The sequence below is a fragment of the Panthera pardus genome, unplaced genomic scaffold (genome assembly GCF_024362965.1).
Source record: "Panthera pardus isolate Hobbes unplaced genomic scaffold, ASM2436296v1 HiC_scaffold_15, whole genome shotgun sequence".
Classification (NCBI taxonomy): Eukaryota; Metazoa; Chordata; class Mammalia; order Carnivora; family Felidae; genus Panthera; species Panthera pardus.
In genome coordinates this window covers 58,338,920-58,354,347 of record NW_026526710.1, presented here as the reverse complement: position 1 = coordinate 58,354,347, position 15,428 = coordinate 58,338,920, and positions in this window count along the sequence as shown.

Here is a 15,428-nt window from a genome sequence, read left to right as displayed (position 1 = left end):
GGAAAGGGCTTCACAGACTCCAGTCACAGACAACATGGTTGACTGAGGGCCAAAGGCACTGAGCTCTGATATCCATGGCTGCTTTTACACTGAGGTCATCCTCCCCAAAGCTGTTGCCAGCTGATGAGTTCAGTATTGACTCCAAGGGAAACCTGTTCCTAGAAAACACATATTCCTCTGATGCTGGCCTGAGGATTCCTTGAAGGCCTTGTCAAATATCCCTTCACTTTCATGGGGTCTAGGATGCTTATACCCAACCTTCCTCTTTCCTTCACTCAGAGACAGACTTGCATCACTACCCAACTGCTCTGCCAGCCTTCTGTGCCTCCCTTTCCATTTTTCTTTCATGGGCATTTTCCTACTAAATACTTGCATCTTAGCTCTCTCTAGGTATCTTCTGCTCAAGGGAATTAGATTTTGTTCCCCTTCTCTACAGAGCATGTCTAGCATTTTAACTTTCCCTCATCTTTTCCTCATTCCTCATTCCTCCCCCCTCCCCACTACTTCCAAAAAGAAAATCAACTTTTTTTTTTTTTTGTCAAGATGGTTAAAAGTCTATAGTGGAACATTCTCAGTGAAGCAATATAATGGAGACTTTCTGGATCTTATTACCTCCTTAAAAGCATCAGAGTCTGCAGAATCTCAGAATGAGGTGAGCATTATTTTCTGTGACTTACACAGCTTCAGAAATAGTAGGCAAATGGGACACATGCATTTCTATTTTCATCTGGGACTTTTCTACTCTGATTAAGTAAAGAAATGAAGAGAACTACACTGGGTTATTCTCACATGGTGCCTAGTTATTGATTTATTAAGCAAATATTTATTGACTACCAGCTATGTGAGAGTCAGGCACTGTTCTAGGTCTGTGAATCAGGCCCTTCATTCCCAGCCTTTGAGAAGTTAGTGCCCAATATATCATGCAGGCTCTGCTTCTTGAGAGTAGCTTTGATGGCTCAGAGATTAGTCAAGCAATTATAAAGTACCCTTTGCCAACATCTACCAGCCCACATAGTCTACAAATTAGAAGTTAATTTTGTCTTATTTTAAATTGCAAATATATGGGCGCATGGGTGGCTCAGTCAGTTAAGCATCTGACTTTGGCTCAGGTCATGATCCCACAGTTCATGGGTTGGAGTCCCGCGTCAGGCTCTGTGCTGACTGCTCCGAGCCTGAAGCCTGCTTCAGTCTCTGTGTGTGTGTCTCTCTCTGCCCTTCCCCTACTAACACTCTATCCTTCTCTCTATCTCTCAAAAATAAATAAACATTTAAAAAAATGTTTAAGAATAAATTGCAAATATATCTTTGAAAAGTTAAGACTAAAATTGGATCACAACCTGATGTTTTGATTCAATCAAACAATTATATCAACTAGTGACTTGGGAAATCTGCCAGTGTGAGTTTAGCAATGTAAAATAAACTAAATAAATCATACAAGAACCAAACATACGTGAAAAAATATAACAAAAATAAATTTTTAAAAAGGAAAGATGAAATACATATGAAGAATGAATTAACAAACCAGAAGAAATAGAAAGAATAAAGAAATAGGTAGAAAAAATATAGCTATGATATACAGAATATAGAAATAAATGTGATGGCATGCAGCTAGTCCAAGAAAGGGTGAAAACTAAAATTAAGAGGAATAAACACTCGAGCAAATAATGGAAATACATTTTTAAAATAATTTTTAAAGAGATGACAGATCTCCGATGAAAAGTGCCTGTAAAGTGCCAATAAGGAAAGGCACTTGGACATCTTAGAAATGCAAGACTACTATAGATGCCAAAAACATTCCAAAAGCTTAGAGAAATAACAGATCATGTTCAAAAGGAAAAATGTTTTTAAGATTACACTAAATGCATCATGGAGTATAGTTTTCAAGATACTGAAGGAAAAGATCTTAGAACTTAGAATATTTATCCAACAACACTGTCATACTAGAATAGTCTGTCATACAAGTCCTTAGAAATTTTAGTCCACATCACCGACTAGGGATCAGTAAAAAAAATTTAACAAAAATAAAAGTACTAGCAACATAATTTTAAAATAGGCAAAACAAGTTTTCTAGAAAATGGAACACATATGACCAGTAAACAACCTAAGATATGATCGATATCTCTCATAATCAGGGAAATTGCAAATCAAGATTGCAATCAAATAGAATTTTAAATCCATTCATTAAGGAAAAAAAAGTATAGGAGGAGCCATCATGGGGGAGAAGTAGGGGGACTGGAATTACCCTCATCCCTCAAACATAGCAGTATTGAGGTGAGAACACTTGTAATACCAGGAATCCAGGCTACACAGAGTGACAGAAAAGCCTCCACAAGGTACAGACACAGCTTGGTGAGACACAGGTGTGTGTTTGCAAATTGAGAGAGATAAAACTGCTGTGTAGACATGGAGGGTATGGACCCCTTTGGTGGAGAAACAAAAGGGAGAGAAAGACAGGTTGTGGAAATGTGGGATTGTATTTGGACAAGGGAAAAACCTCACACGACCACAGAAAGGGGAATGAAAAATACAGAGAGATCCAGTTTCTACTTTGCAAATGGCCTTAGAAGTGACGATCAGAGTTTTCAGGGTTGTGCAACTTTCTCCAGACTAGAGTCTGCCACATACTTGCGCCTGGGGGCCGGGGGGAGCCAGCTCTGCAGCGATCTTGAGGGGTGTACTGGAAGAGAACAGTTCCCTCCCTCGAGTACTGTGGGAAGAGGGTATATTGCTCCCCCCCACCTCCAAGGACAAAAAGCCCTGCAGGCACCAGCCAGAGGCCCCTTTGTCACTGGGCAGAGTGGTGCTACCCCAGAACCAGGTCCATGTGGAGCTGGATCCTTTAAGACATCGGGTTTTGAATTCCAGTTCATTACCTGTGGAGCAGGGCAAGCCAGCTGCCCACACTGCTCTGTGACAACTGCCTGAACAACGTGGTTTGAGACAACTGGTCTGGGGAGGAGAGATTGGGGTGTCTCCATTTACTCTCTATCACCATCATGGTAGGGCTTCAGCGAAAAAGGTTGGGTCCCCAGTGGAGGTGGACCTTACACCAAACCCTACCCCTCTGTGCCTGGTAACTGCTTATCTACTGGAGTGAGATTGACACTGACCAAACCAGGCATCCTCTCCTCCAGACCAGCATAGCCACTGGTCCCAGGCACCAACAGACAACTGTCTTGAGGTTTTGTATGTTACTTTGTTTATTTTCTATTTTTTATTTACTTTTTTTGTTTTATTATTGCTATTATTTTTCTCTTCTTCTCTTTTCCCTTCTTTTTCCTTCTACCCTCCTCCCCCCTTTTTTCCCCTTTTTCCTTTGGAATCAGGCTCATAGTTCCCGATTTGATTTTTGGTCAATTCTCATTATATATATATTCTTTATTTCTATGTTCTGGTTGTTTGTTTAATCAGGAATTTTTACTCTATTATTTTTACACCTTTTCTGTATTTCCTTCTTCTTTATTTTCCTCTTTCTCTGGATTAAGCCTTATAGTTTCTTTGATACTCTGCCTGGTTGTTTTTTCTGCTCCTGTCATTTCTCTCTTTGTATGGGATAAGGCCCCTTCCACCACCACCCCTTTTCCTATTTTTCCAGGGTTACTTCAATGAACAAATCAAAGCACACCTGGTGGAAGATCCAAACCACCACTATGAACAGTGAGATGCAACAGAGATGCAACAACAGAGTACACGAAACACACTCCAAAAACACTTCCTGAAGTTCCAGGCCCTGGACACTGTATGACCCCTTTTTAATATAGTAGTAGAAATTCCAGGAGGAAATGACAGCCAGAGAATTGCTCAAAACAGGTATAAACAATATATATGAACATGAATTTAGAATAATGGTCATAAGACTAATAGTTGGGCTTGAAAAAAGCATAGAAGACAGCAGAGAATCTATTGCTACAGAGATCAAGGACCTAAGAAATAGTCACGGTGAATTAAGAAATGCCATAAACAAGATGCAAAATAAGCTACATGCAGTGACAGCAAGGATGGAGGAAGCAGAGGGAAAAATAAGTGAAATAGAAGATAAAATTATGGAAAATGATGAAGCTGAGAAAAAGAGGGATAGGAAATTACTACACAATGAGGGGAGAATTAGAGACCTAAGTGATTCAATGAAACGTGATAATATCTATTCCCTGACTTTAGCCTGTACTACAAAGCTGTAATCATCAAGACAGTATAGTATTGCCACAAAAACATTCACATAGGCCAATGGTATAGAATAGAGAACACAGAAATGGACCCACAAATATATGACCAACTAATCTTCGACAAAACTGGAAAGAGTATCCAATGGGAGAAAGACATGTCTCTTTAGCAAATGATGCTGGCAGAATTGGACAGCAACATGCAGAAGAATGAAACTGGACCATTTTCTTATACCATACACAAAAATAAATTCAAAATGTATGAAACACCTATTTGTGAGACAGGAAACCATCAAAATCCTAGAGGAGAAAACAGGCAACAACCTCTTTGACCTTGGCCTCAGCAACTTCTTACTTGATATGTCTCTGAAAGCAAGGGAAATAAAAGCCAAAACGAACTATTGAGACCTCATCAAGATAAAAAGTTTCTGCACAGCAAAGGAAACAACAAAACTAAGAGGCAACCAATGGAATGGGAGAAGATATTTACAAATGACATATCGGATAAAGGGTTAGTATCAAAAATCTCTAAAGAACGTACCAATATCAACGCCCGAAAAACAAATAATCCAGTGAAGAAATGGGCAGAAGACATGAATAGACACTTTTCCAAAGAAGACATCCAGATGGCCAACAGACACATGAATAGATGCTCAACATTGCTCATCATCAGGAAAATGCAACTCAAACCACATTGAGATGCTAAATCTGGTAAGAGCAGCTAAAAATTAGCAACTCAGGAAACAACAGATGTTTGGCGAGGATGTGGAGAAAAGGGAAGCCTCTTGCACTGTTGGTGTATATATGTATATACATATATACAATGGAACACCAATTGGTGATGAAAAATAATGAAATCTTGCCATTTGCCACAATGTGGATGGAACTGGAGGGTATTATGCTAAGTGAAATAAGTCATTCAGAAAAAGACAGTTATCATATGTTTTTACTCATATGTGGAATTTGAGAAACTTAACAGAAGACCATAGGGGAAGGGAAGGAAAAATAAGTTACAAACAGAGAGGGAGGCAAACCATAAGAGAATCTTTTTTTTAAATTTTTTTAATGTTTATTTAGTTTTGAGAATGAGAGAGAGAGAGACAGAGCACGAGTTGGGGAGGGGTAGAGAGAGGGAGACACAGAATCGGAAGCAAGCTTCAAGCCATCAGCACAGAGCCCAATGCAGGGCTTAAACTCACGAACCGTGAGATCATGACCTGAGCCAAAGTCAGTCGCTTAACCGACTGAGCCACCCAGGTGCCCTGGCAAACCGTAAGAGACTCTTAAATACAAAGAACAAACTGAAGGTTGATGGGGGTGGGGGTTTGGGGGGTTAGGGAGAATGGGAAATGGGCATTGAGGAGGGCATTTATTGGGATGAGCATTGGGTGTTGTATGTAAGTGATGAACCGCGGGAATCTACTCTCAAAAGACAAGATTACACTGTATATGCTGTATATTAGCTAACTTGACAATAAATTATTACAAAATTTAAAAAGAAACACAATGTTAAGATTAAAGACTTTCCAAAAAAATAACAATCTATAAAAATTTAGACATAACTCCATTAATTTTGTTAGACATCATAATCTTATTTTCCTCTTTATTTAATGAGAAAGGATACAAAACTAAAAATCATTCCAGCAATCTGTATGTTTTATGTCTTATTAATTAAAAGTAGAATATTAAACATTTTATAAGATGAAGGTTGTAGAACTACATAATGCATTATATATTGTTGGTAAGAATGAAAATTTTTGCAACAATTTGGATAATAGTTTGAATATACCTTTTACATTTGACCATTTTTACATCCACTGGTCCAACAATTTCATGTCTAAGTAAATATCTAAAAGAAAATGTCTACATGTACAAAAGGAGATGTGTACCAGAATGTTCTCAGAATCACTGTTCACAGTAGCAATAGCCTGGACACAACATAAGCACCCCTCAGTGGGAGAGTAGAAGAGTAAACAATGGTATATTCACTCCATTGAATAGTTACCAATTAGTTTCCCAATGCTGATATATGAAATTACCAACAACTTTGACTTAAAACAGCATAAATTTATTATCTTACTGTTCAGGAGATCAGAAGTCTAAAATAGTCTTACTAGCCAAAATCAAAGTGTTAGCAGGGTTGTTCCTTTCAAGGGAAAAATCCATTTTCTTCTCTTTTCTTTTCCAGCTTCTAGAGTTTACCTATATTCTTTGACTCTTTGCCCCCTTCCCTCTTATGGCCATCAATACCTGGTGGTGTCCCTCTCACATTATATAATTCTGATATACTTTCTCCAGCCTCCCTCTTCTACTCATAAGAATGCTTGTGATTACATTGGACCCATCCTAATAATCCAGAATAATTCTACAAGGCCATTAGCAATGCTATTTTCACCTATGATCATAATTCTCCTCTGCCATGTAATTTAACATATTCCCAGGTTCTGGGACTAGGACAGCAACATCTTTGGTTGCCACTATTCTACCTATCATAGTATACAACCATCAAAACAGATAAACTACAGTGACTTAACATCACAAGATGAACACAGCAATACAATATTAAGTGGAAACAATCACTCTCAAAAGATTACATATAACAATATGTCCTTTTTATAAAATAAATAATAATGAGTTTTAAAATGTATATGGTTGAAAAGCATTGCTAAAAGAGATGGACTGAGATGAGACAAGTGAAATATCAGGATATCTACAGTGATGCCTCAGGGATAGCTTACTTTGTCTTACTCTATCAGGTAATTTTTAACAGTGTGGATTTTAAATCTTATTATTTGTGATAGGAAATATTTTCTATAACCTACAGAAAATTTATTTATTTATTTATTTATTTATTTTTTATTTTTTAATATATGAAATTTACTATCAAATTGGTTTCCATACAACACCCAGTGCTCATCCCAAAAGGTGCCCTCCTCAATACCCATCACCCACCCTGCCCTCCCTCCCACCCTGCCCTCCCTCCCACCCCCCATCAACCCTCAGTTTGTTCTCAGTTTTTAACAGTCTCTTATGCTTTGGCTCTCTCCCACTCTAACCTCTTTTTTTTTTTTTTTTTTTTTTTTCCTTCCCCTCCCCCATGGGTTTCTGTTATGTTTCTCAGGATCCACATAAGAGTGAAACCATATGGTATCTGTCTTTCTCTGTATGGCTTATTTCACTTAGCATCACACTCTCCAGTTCCATCCATGTTGCTACAAAAGGCCATAGTTCATTTTTTCTCATTGCCACGTAGTATTCCATTGTGTATATAAACCACAATTTCTTTATCCATTCATCAGTTGATGGACATTTAGGCTCTTTCCATAATTTGGCTATTGTTGAGAGTGCCGCTATAAACATTGGGGTACAGGTGCCCCTATGCATCAATACTCCTGTATCCCTTGGATAAATTCCTAGCAGTGCTATTGCTGGGTCATAGGGTAGGTCTATTTTTAATTTTCTGAGGAACCTCCACACTGCTTTCCAGAGCGGCTGCACCAATTTGCATTCCCACCAACAGTGCAAGAGGGTTCCTGTTTCTCCACATCCTCTCCAGCATCTATAGTCTCCTGATTTCTTCATTTTGGCCACTCTGACTGGCGTGAGGTGGTATCTGAGTGTGGTTTTGATTTGTATTTCCCTGATAAGGAGCGACGTTGAACATCTTTTCATGTGCCAACCTACAGAAAATTTAAATCAATATTGCTGCTCTTTAGTTAAAAAAAGAAAAGAATATGTATATTCAATTTTACATATATAATTCTATATATGCAATTATAATGAAAGAAATAGAAATGTGATTTTGTGAATTTGAAAGCACTGCTCTGGGTTTCCAGAGTCAGGCCATCAGCATCATCTTACTGAGTCCTCATATCACACATTGGTGTTTTTCTCATTTGCATATCTACTACAGTAAGATTAATCTTATTTAGGCCTGACTAAAGTTATAGAGTAGATTATGATCGACTTTGTTTTTTAATTTAGTGTTTTCCCTTTGAATGAGCATGCACAGGGGAGTATCTACATGCTGTGGTGTGAGAGGCAGGGATATATGGAACCATGTGCTAACTCTCTCTTCAGAACATCATGATGCTTCATCTATACTAATTAGAATTTCAGAAGCTGAGCAGGAAATCATTCATATGTAGAAGCAAGATCAGTTGGTCACAGAGTGGATGTATTAATTCAATTTATTGGTCACTTAAGAGACCTGGACACCCCAAATTATTTTATAATTCTCTGCACACATATCATATGTCATGCTTTTCAGTATTCTCTCTGTTCCATTATCTTATTAGAGCTATCCTGTGATCCTGTAGGATGGATTGAAAAAGCATAATTAGTGCTATTCTACAGATGAGAATGCCAAAATATGGCAAGAGTAAATACCTCATCTGAGTTTAAACCTCATCTCTATCTGATAATAGAGCTCATAACAGAATTCCTGTCCTCAAAAGTCTAGCTATATTAACTAATTTTGTTTGTTGCAACAAATACTAAAATGTGCAATAGCTAATATCTGATAGAAGTTTCTCATTCAGGTAAAGTCCAAAGAAGGTGTTCCTAATCAGTAGGCAATTTCTTCAAAGTGTGAATAAAGGACACAGGCTTCACCAGTAGCTTCCAAAGTCACTGTCCCTATCTGCATCAAGCTAGTATAAGAGGAAAAAATATGGAAGATTTATATAGGCCAGGTCACCAAGTGGCAGGCTTTACTTCTACTCATATTACATTGGTAAAATTCCATTTAATATCAAAAAAAGCTAGGAAATGTTATCTGGTTGTTTCCTGGAAGAAGAAAGTGTTCACAAGTATGGTGAACTCTTAATTTCTTTCTGCCATACTAATCAAGCCCTTTTTTCTTTTCTTTATTTTTTTAATGTTTATTTATTTATTTTGAGAGAGGGAGAGAAAGGGAAGGAGAGCAAGAGAGAGTACATGCATGCTAGCTAGAGAGGGGCAGAGAGAGGAAAAAAGAGAATCCCAAGCAGGCTCTGTGCTGTCAGTGCAGAGCCTCATGCAAGTCTCAATTTTATGAACCTTGAGATCATGACCTGAGCTGAAATCCCGAGTTAGATGCTTAACTGACTGAGCCACCCAGGTGCCCCCAAGCACTCTTTTCATTGTACCAACTCACTGCAAAGGTTAACATACACAGATTTCCCCGCCTCCCCGCAATAAGCCACAAGACACTGAAGAATGAGAAGTTATTCCTTGTCAGAATCAGTAACAGATTAAGTGAATTAACATGTTCAATGGATACTCTGAATGTGTTTGTTGACCCAGTTCCAAAAGGAGTTCTCTAATAAGGGGACACAGGGTTTTCATGGCTAACATTGCAATAGACACTTGAATTAAGACATAGATAACAAATTGATCTATTTCTACTTAAAACACTTCTGACACAAAATGTGTGTAGAATTTTTTCCACACTAAGAAGTTCTGCAACTCTTTGGACACCAGCTGGGTGACCTATAATTTAATTCAATTCTGACACTAACTACCCAGAATAAGAGATACATACAGCAAGGTATAGAGGAAGAGATACAAGCCTCCATGCCCTTTTTGGGCGTGTTACCTTCCAGAACCTAGATATGTTCACCACTCCGGAAGCTATCTGAACCCTTTGTTCAGGGTTTTGATGGAGATTCCATTACATAGACATGATAAATTAAATCATTGGTCATTAGTGACTGAACTCACTGCCCCTCCTTGAAGGTTCAAGGGTAGGGCTGGAAGTTCCAAACTTCTAATCACTTAGTTGGATTTTCTGGTGACCAGCTCCCATCCTGAAGCTATCTGGGAGTTCCTCAACCAAGAGTCATCTCTACCAAGGCACTTTTTTAAAAAAACAATTATTTATTTGGGGGAAGGTGCAAGTGAGGGAGGGGCAGAGAAAAAGAGACAGTATTTTTTTTTTAATTTTTTTTTTTAACATTTATTTATTTTTGGGACAGAGAGAGACAGAGCATGAACGGGGGAGGGGCAGAGAGAGAGGGAGACACAGTATCAGAAGCAGGCTCCAGGCTCTGAGCCATCAGCCCAGAGCCCGACGCGGGGCTCCAACCCACGGACCGCGAGATCGTGACCTGAGCCGAAGTCGGCCGCTCAACCGACTGAGCCACCCAGGCACCCCAAAGAGACAGTATTTTAAGCGAGGTCTTTGCTGACAGGCTGATAGCAGGGAGCCCAGTGTGGAGCTTGAACCCATGAACCATGAGATAATGACCTGAGCCAAAGTCACATGCTCAACCAACTGAGCCACCCAGGTGCCCCTAAAATGCATTATCCAAAAAAAAAAAAAAAAAAAAAAACCACACACACACACACACAAAAATAACAATAAAGTTTAAAAATATACGAATAATTTAAAAATAAAGTGCATTTCTACTACCTGAGCTAAGTATAATAGATTCCAATTACCTGTGGTAGTTATGTTCTATAAACATTCCAAGAGCTGTGAATTAGTGGACACTGAACCAATGCTCTTATGGGAAATACAAAGTTACATTCCTGTGAGACTCTGGTTACAATATTTTCATCAATCAATCAATACACAACCACATTTTATGTATGTTTCAGTTTGAAGACATCTGATTTAATGTATGATGTTTATTTATTAACATTAAACTCAAGGTCAAGAGCACTATAATTCATGCCTAAATGAAGCTTATTTAGAACACATTTTCTCCATAAGGTTCCTCATATATTTCTTGTATTTAGGGACACTAGACTGCATTTCAGCACTATGGTTGGGAGCCATTTTAAGCAGCAAAATCGCTAAGAAGAATCATAGAAATGTGTAAAACATGGCACTAAATATATCATGAAAAGAACAATTGTTTATAAGAGGAGAACTGAAACAAGAGGAAGAGTATCACCTTGTTTGACATAAGCTGGGGACATGAGCATTGGGCAACTCAAATTTTTCACTGCTCTGTGCATGTCTGTGAATGACCATGAAAGCATCACAAATATAGACTTTGGGGTTGCCATAGATTTTAGTGAGTAGGCAAATCTACAATATATAGAATCTGAATAATGAGGATTAATTGTACCATTATTATGGCCATTTTACAAACAAAGAAACAGATTCTTGCAGACATCAAGTTAGCTGCCAAATTTATATAATTGGTAAGTGGCATATGTGGAATATACATGGCTCCTGAGGCCAAATTTTAATTATGATGCTATTTATCTCATGATCCCCTGGGTGTGTTCAGGAACCAGTGGCCCTCTCTAAGAATTGTGGATATTTAAACATTGAGTCATTAGCCTAGAGACCTTTAAAATATCTCCAAATCTTAAGATTCAATTATTTTAAGAGATATAGTTGTGCAAATTCTAATGCATTATGGGGCCACATTTTTAATAATTTATCTAACTATAGTATATTTTTCTATAAGCTCTTAATACTTTTTTTTCTAATTTTTTAAACATTTATTCATTTTTGAGAAACAGAGACAGAGTGTGAGTGGGGGAGGGGCCAAGAGAGAGGGAGTCAGAAGCAGGCTCCAGGCTCTGGGCTGTCAGCATAGAGCCCCCAATGCAGGACTTGAACCCACAAGCTATGAGATCATGACCTAGGCCAAAGTCAGACGCTTAACTGACCGAGCCACCCAAGTATCCCATGCTCTTAGCACTTTTAATGAGATTTCATTATGACCTATTTGTTTTGTAAAATTTCTTTACCTTCCACTATAATGTAAAAACATTACATTTAAACTGTTTTACTAAGATTTTTTTTTAAAATATATACCAGAAATTTCTCTGGATTTTGCTGTTATCATTCAGTGAAAACCATAGATCTAATTTTGTGCAGGCTATAGTTTGCTTTTGATTCATATCACATACCTCTGGTGACCCTTTGGCAGGTCAATAATAATGGTCAGGAATTGCAAATATTTAGTTGGCCTTTTTCAGGAACTCAGTTTGACCTCAGCCTTCAAATGTAGGGGTTCTGAAATTCTTCACCAGAAATGACATTTTTTTATTATCATTCCTTTTCTTTCCAGTTTTATTGAGAAATAGTTGACATATATAACTGTATAAGTTCAAGGCATAGAACATGATGGTTTGATTTACATATATTGTCGAATGATTGCCACAAATAGGTTCAGCTGACATCCATCTTCTCATAAAGATACAATAAAAAGAAAAGGAAGAAAATATTTTCTCTTTGTGATGAGAATTCTTAAGATTTACTCTTTTTTTAATTAAAAAAATTTTTAACATTCATTTTTGAGAGACAGAGTGTGAGTGGGGGAGGAGCAGAGAGACAGGGAGACAGAATCTGAAGCAGGCTCAGGCTCTGGGCTGTCAGCACAGAGACCAACACAGGGCTCGAACCCATGAACCACCGAATCATGACCTGAGCTGAAGCCAGACACTTAACTGACTGAGCCACCCAGGTACCCCGATATTTACTCTTTTAACAATTGTCCTATATATTATAAAGCAGTGCTAGCTGTAGTCATCATGTTGTATATCACATCCTTAGTACTTATTTATCTTCTAACTGGAAGTTTCTACCTTTGACTATCTTCCTCCAATCACCTCTTCTCCTACCTCCACATCTGGTAACCACAAGTCTGCTCTCTTTTTCTGAGATTTTTGCTTGTGTATTTGTTTTTGGATTCTACATATAAGCGAGATCATATGGTATTATCATTCTCTGACTTATTTCACTTAGCAGAATCCCTTCAAAGTTTATCCATGTTGTCACAAATGGTAGGATTTCCTCATTTTTAATGGTTGAATAATATCACATTGTGTGTGAATATACTATATTACACTATAATATAATATAATATAATATAATATAATATAATATAGTTATTGTATGTATTGTGCACGTGTGTGTGTATGATGTATATATCATGACTTCTTTACCCATTCATCCTTAGATGGACACAGGTTTTTTCCCTGCCTTGGCTATTATAAATAATGTTTCTATGAACATGGGGGTGCAGATATCTTTTTAAGTAAGTGATTTTAACTCCTTTGAATATATTCTCAGAAGGGGAATTGCTGGACCATATGGTAGTTCTATTTTTAATTTTTTAAGGATCCTCCATACTGTTTTCCATAGTGACTGTACCAGTTTACAATCTTACCAACGATGTATAAGGGCTCCCTTTTCTCTACATATATGTCAGCATTTGTTATGTCTTGTCTTTTAGATGATAGCTATTCTAACAGGCATAAATAACATCGCCTTGTTGTCTTAATCTACTAGTGGAGGGAGGCAACTCTTTAAGCTCTGAGAGTGGGAATGGGGTATGCCCATGGCTGTAACCCACAATACAGGAGAAAACTGGTTGTACCCTCTTGCATTCTCTTTTCCTACTGGAAGAACTGAAGGCTCAGGAAAAACCTCTCTGTGTGGTGCTGTACAAACTGGAGAAGGGACAGTGTTGTGCAATGGGGTGTTTCAGGCTTACCCTTGTGTTCTAGAACTCTTTCAGTAGTGTCTTATTATTGGATAGTTGTAAATTGTTTTTCTTGTGAGGGAGAGTGAAGTCAGGAACAACCTGTGTTGCCATCTTGGTGAAATCACTTACCAAAATCCACTTACAGTACTCCCAAAAGTGTACCATTCAGGAAAGGCAGGAGGCTGCTGTGTATGCTTGTGGTGCTGGCAAGTCCCAATCCATAAGGCAGACCAACAGTCTAGAAACTCATACAAGTTTTTATATTACAGTCTTGAGATGGAATTCTCTCTATAATTTCTAACTTTAATTGCTCATTTGAATTATCATACTTCTAATTGGATAAGCCACCCTTTTATTTCCATCAACCTGCTTATGAACTCCCCTTCCTGAAGCAATTAGATTTTCAAAGGGACCTTCTCGAATCAGGGAAGAAAGGGCCAGGAATTGAATGAGAAACTTGATGCAATCTCAAAAAGATATGTCCTGGACATTAAAACAAATCCTCCAAATCCCTACTCCTACATGGTTATTACAGTAGGAATCTGTGCAAATTATTTTGGTAGAGGGGTTGCTGCCATGAAATGCAAAGGTTACCAAAAAAAAAAAAAAAAAAAGACTTGTTTTTACAATGTAAGAATGCATCCATTTTTTGCATCTTTTTAGAAAAATATAATTAGGATTTCTTCCTAGCAGCAAGGATCTGGCTCAATTTGTTATTTTTCTATAATAAAAATTACTATCTCTTTATATCCTCTGTCAGGATATTTTTTGGGGGATACTATGTGAATGACCTTTTGAACATATTTGCCCCATTGCAAATATGTCATTGGTCTTGACTTTTCTTAAGCCTTGTTTGAATAAATGAATATTTCATGAACAGCTGCAGCTACAATTATCTATAGTTCAGGGACAATGTATAAAGGAAATAGTACAGTGATCTGTGATGCTTTTAACCTCTTCATGGAAATTGAATTAAGTCAGTAGATCGGATGAAGAACCCATGTACCTTTCCTTGTAGAATCAGAGTCTGATCAAATCCCCCGCAACTGGCAGAGGTCATTTACAGCAGTCTGTTCTCCAGCCTTAGTCCCTGAGAGCACAGTAGACAGCATCCCATGTACCCAACCCACTCATTATTCTGCACTGCCTCTAGGAGTGTCTGTTTGTCTCAGCAGCCCCTGCCCATCCCCTTGCTCTTCTCTTTCTTACACAGTCATCTCTGCAGAGGCTACCTCAGTTCCTCAACCTGTCACAAGAGCAGCAGAAGCCTATGTGTCACCATCCATCTTTGGAGGTGAGTCATGCTGCTCACCTGAACAGGATCCAGCCTGGCTTCTGAGATGCTGCATTCCCATCACCTTTGTGGGCCAGTCAAGTATTTTTTTAGAGGCTTTTTTAATGATTGAGCATTTTCTTCAAGTGAAATCTTTCATGAAAGTCTACTATCCTATACCAAGTAGATGAAAGGTACCTACTATGCACAATAGATAAATTAGATCTATTTTGATTTGGGGGACCCAGATTTTCCTTGCTTAACTACTGCTCTTACAAGTGGCCTCTGAGACATTACCATAGGTCCCCATGTCTTTGTGGTCTAAATCTGCTGGACTAGGCCAGAAACCTAATTGTGCCTTGATTTCCTCTTACTTTCTGGAAATTCTCAAGCATTCTTCCTGCTATAACAGACCTCCTTTCAGACTAGTGTATTATACTGATCCCTCAATAATGGGTGGGGCTTTTGGAACTCCTGCAAGCCCTTCCTTCCCTGAGACCAGAGCCCCATTGTGAATGGACAAATTGCTTTTATTGATTTGATCCTCCAGCTTGGACTCCA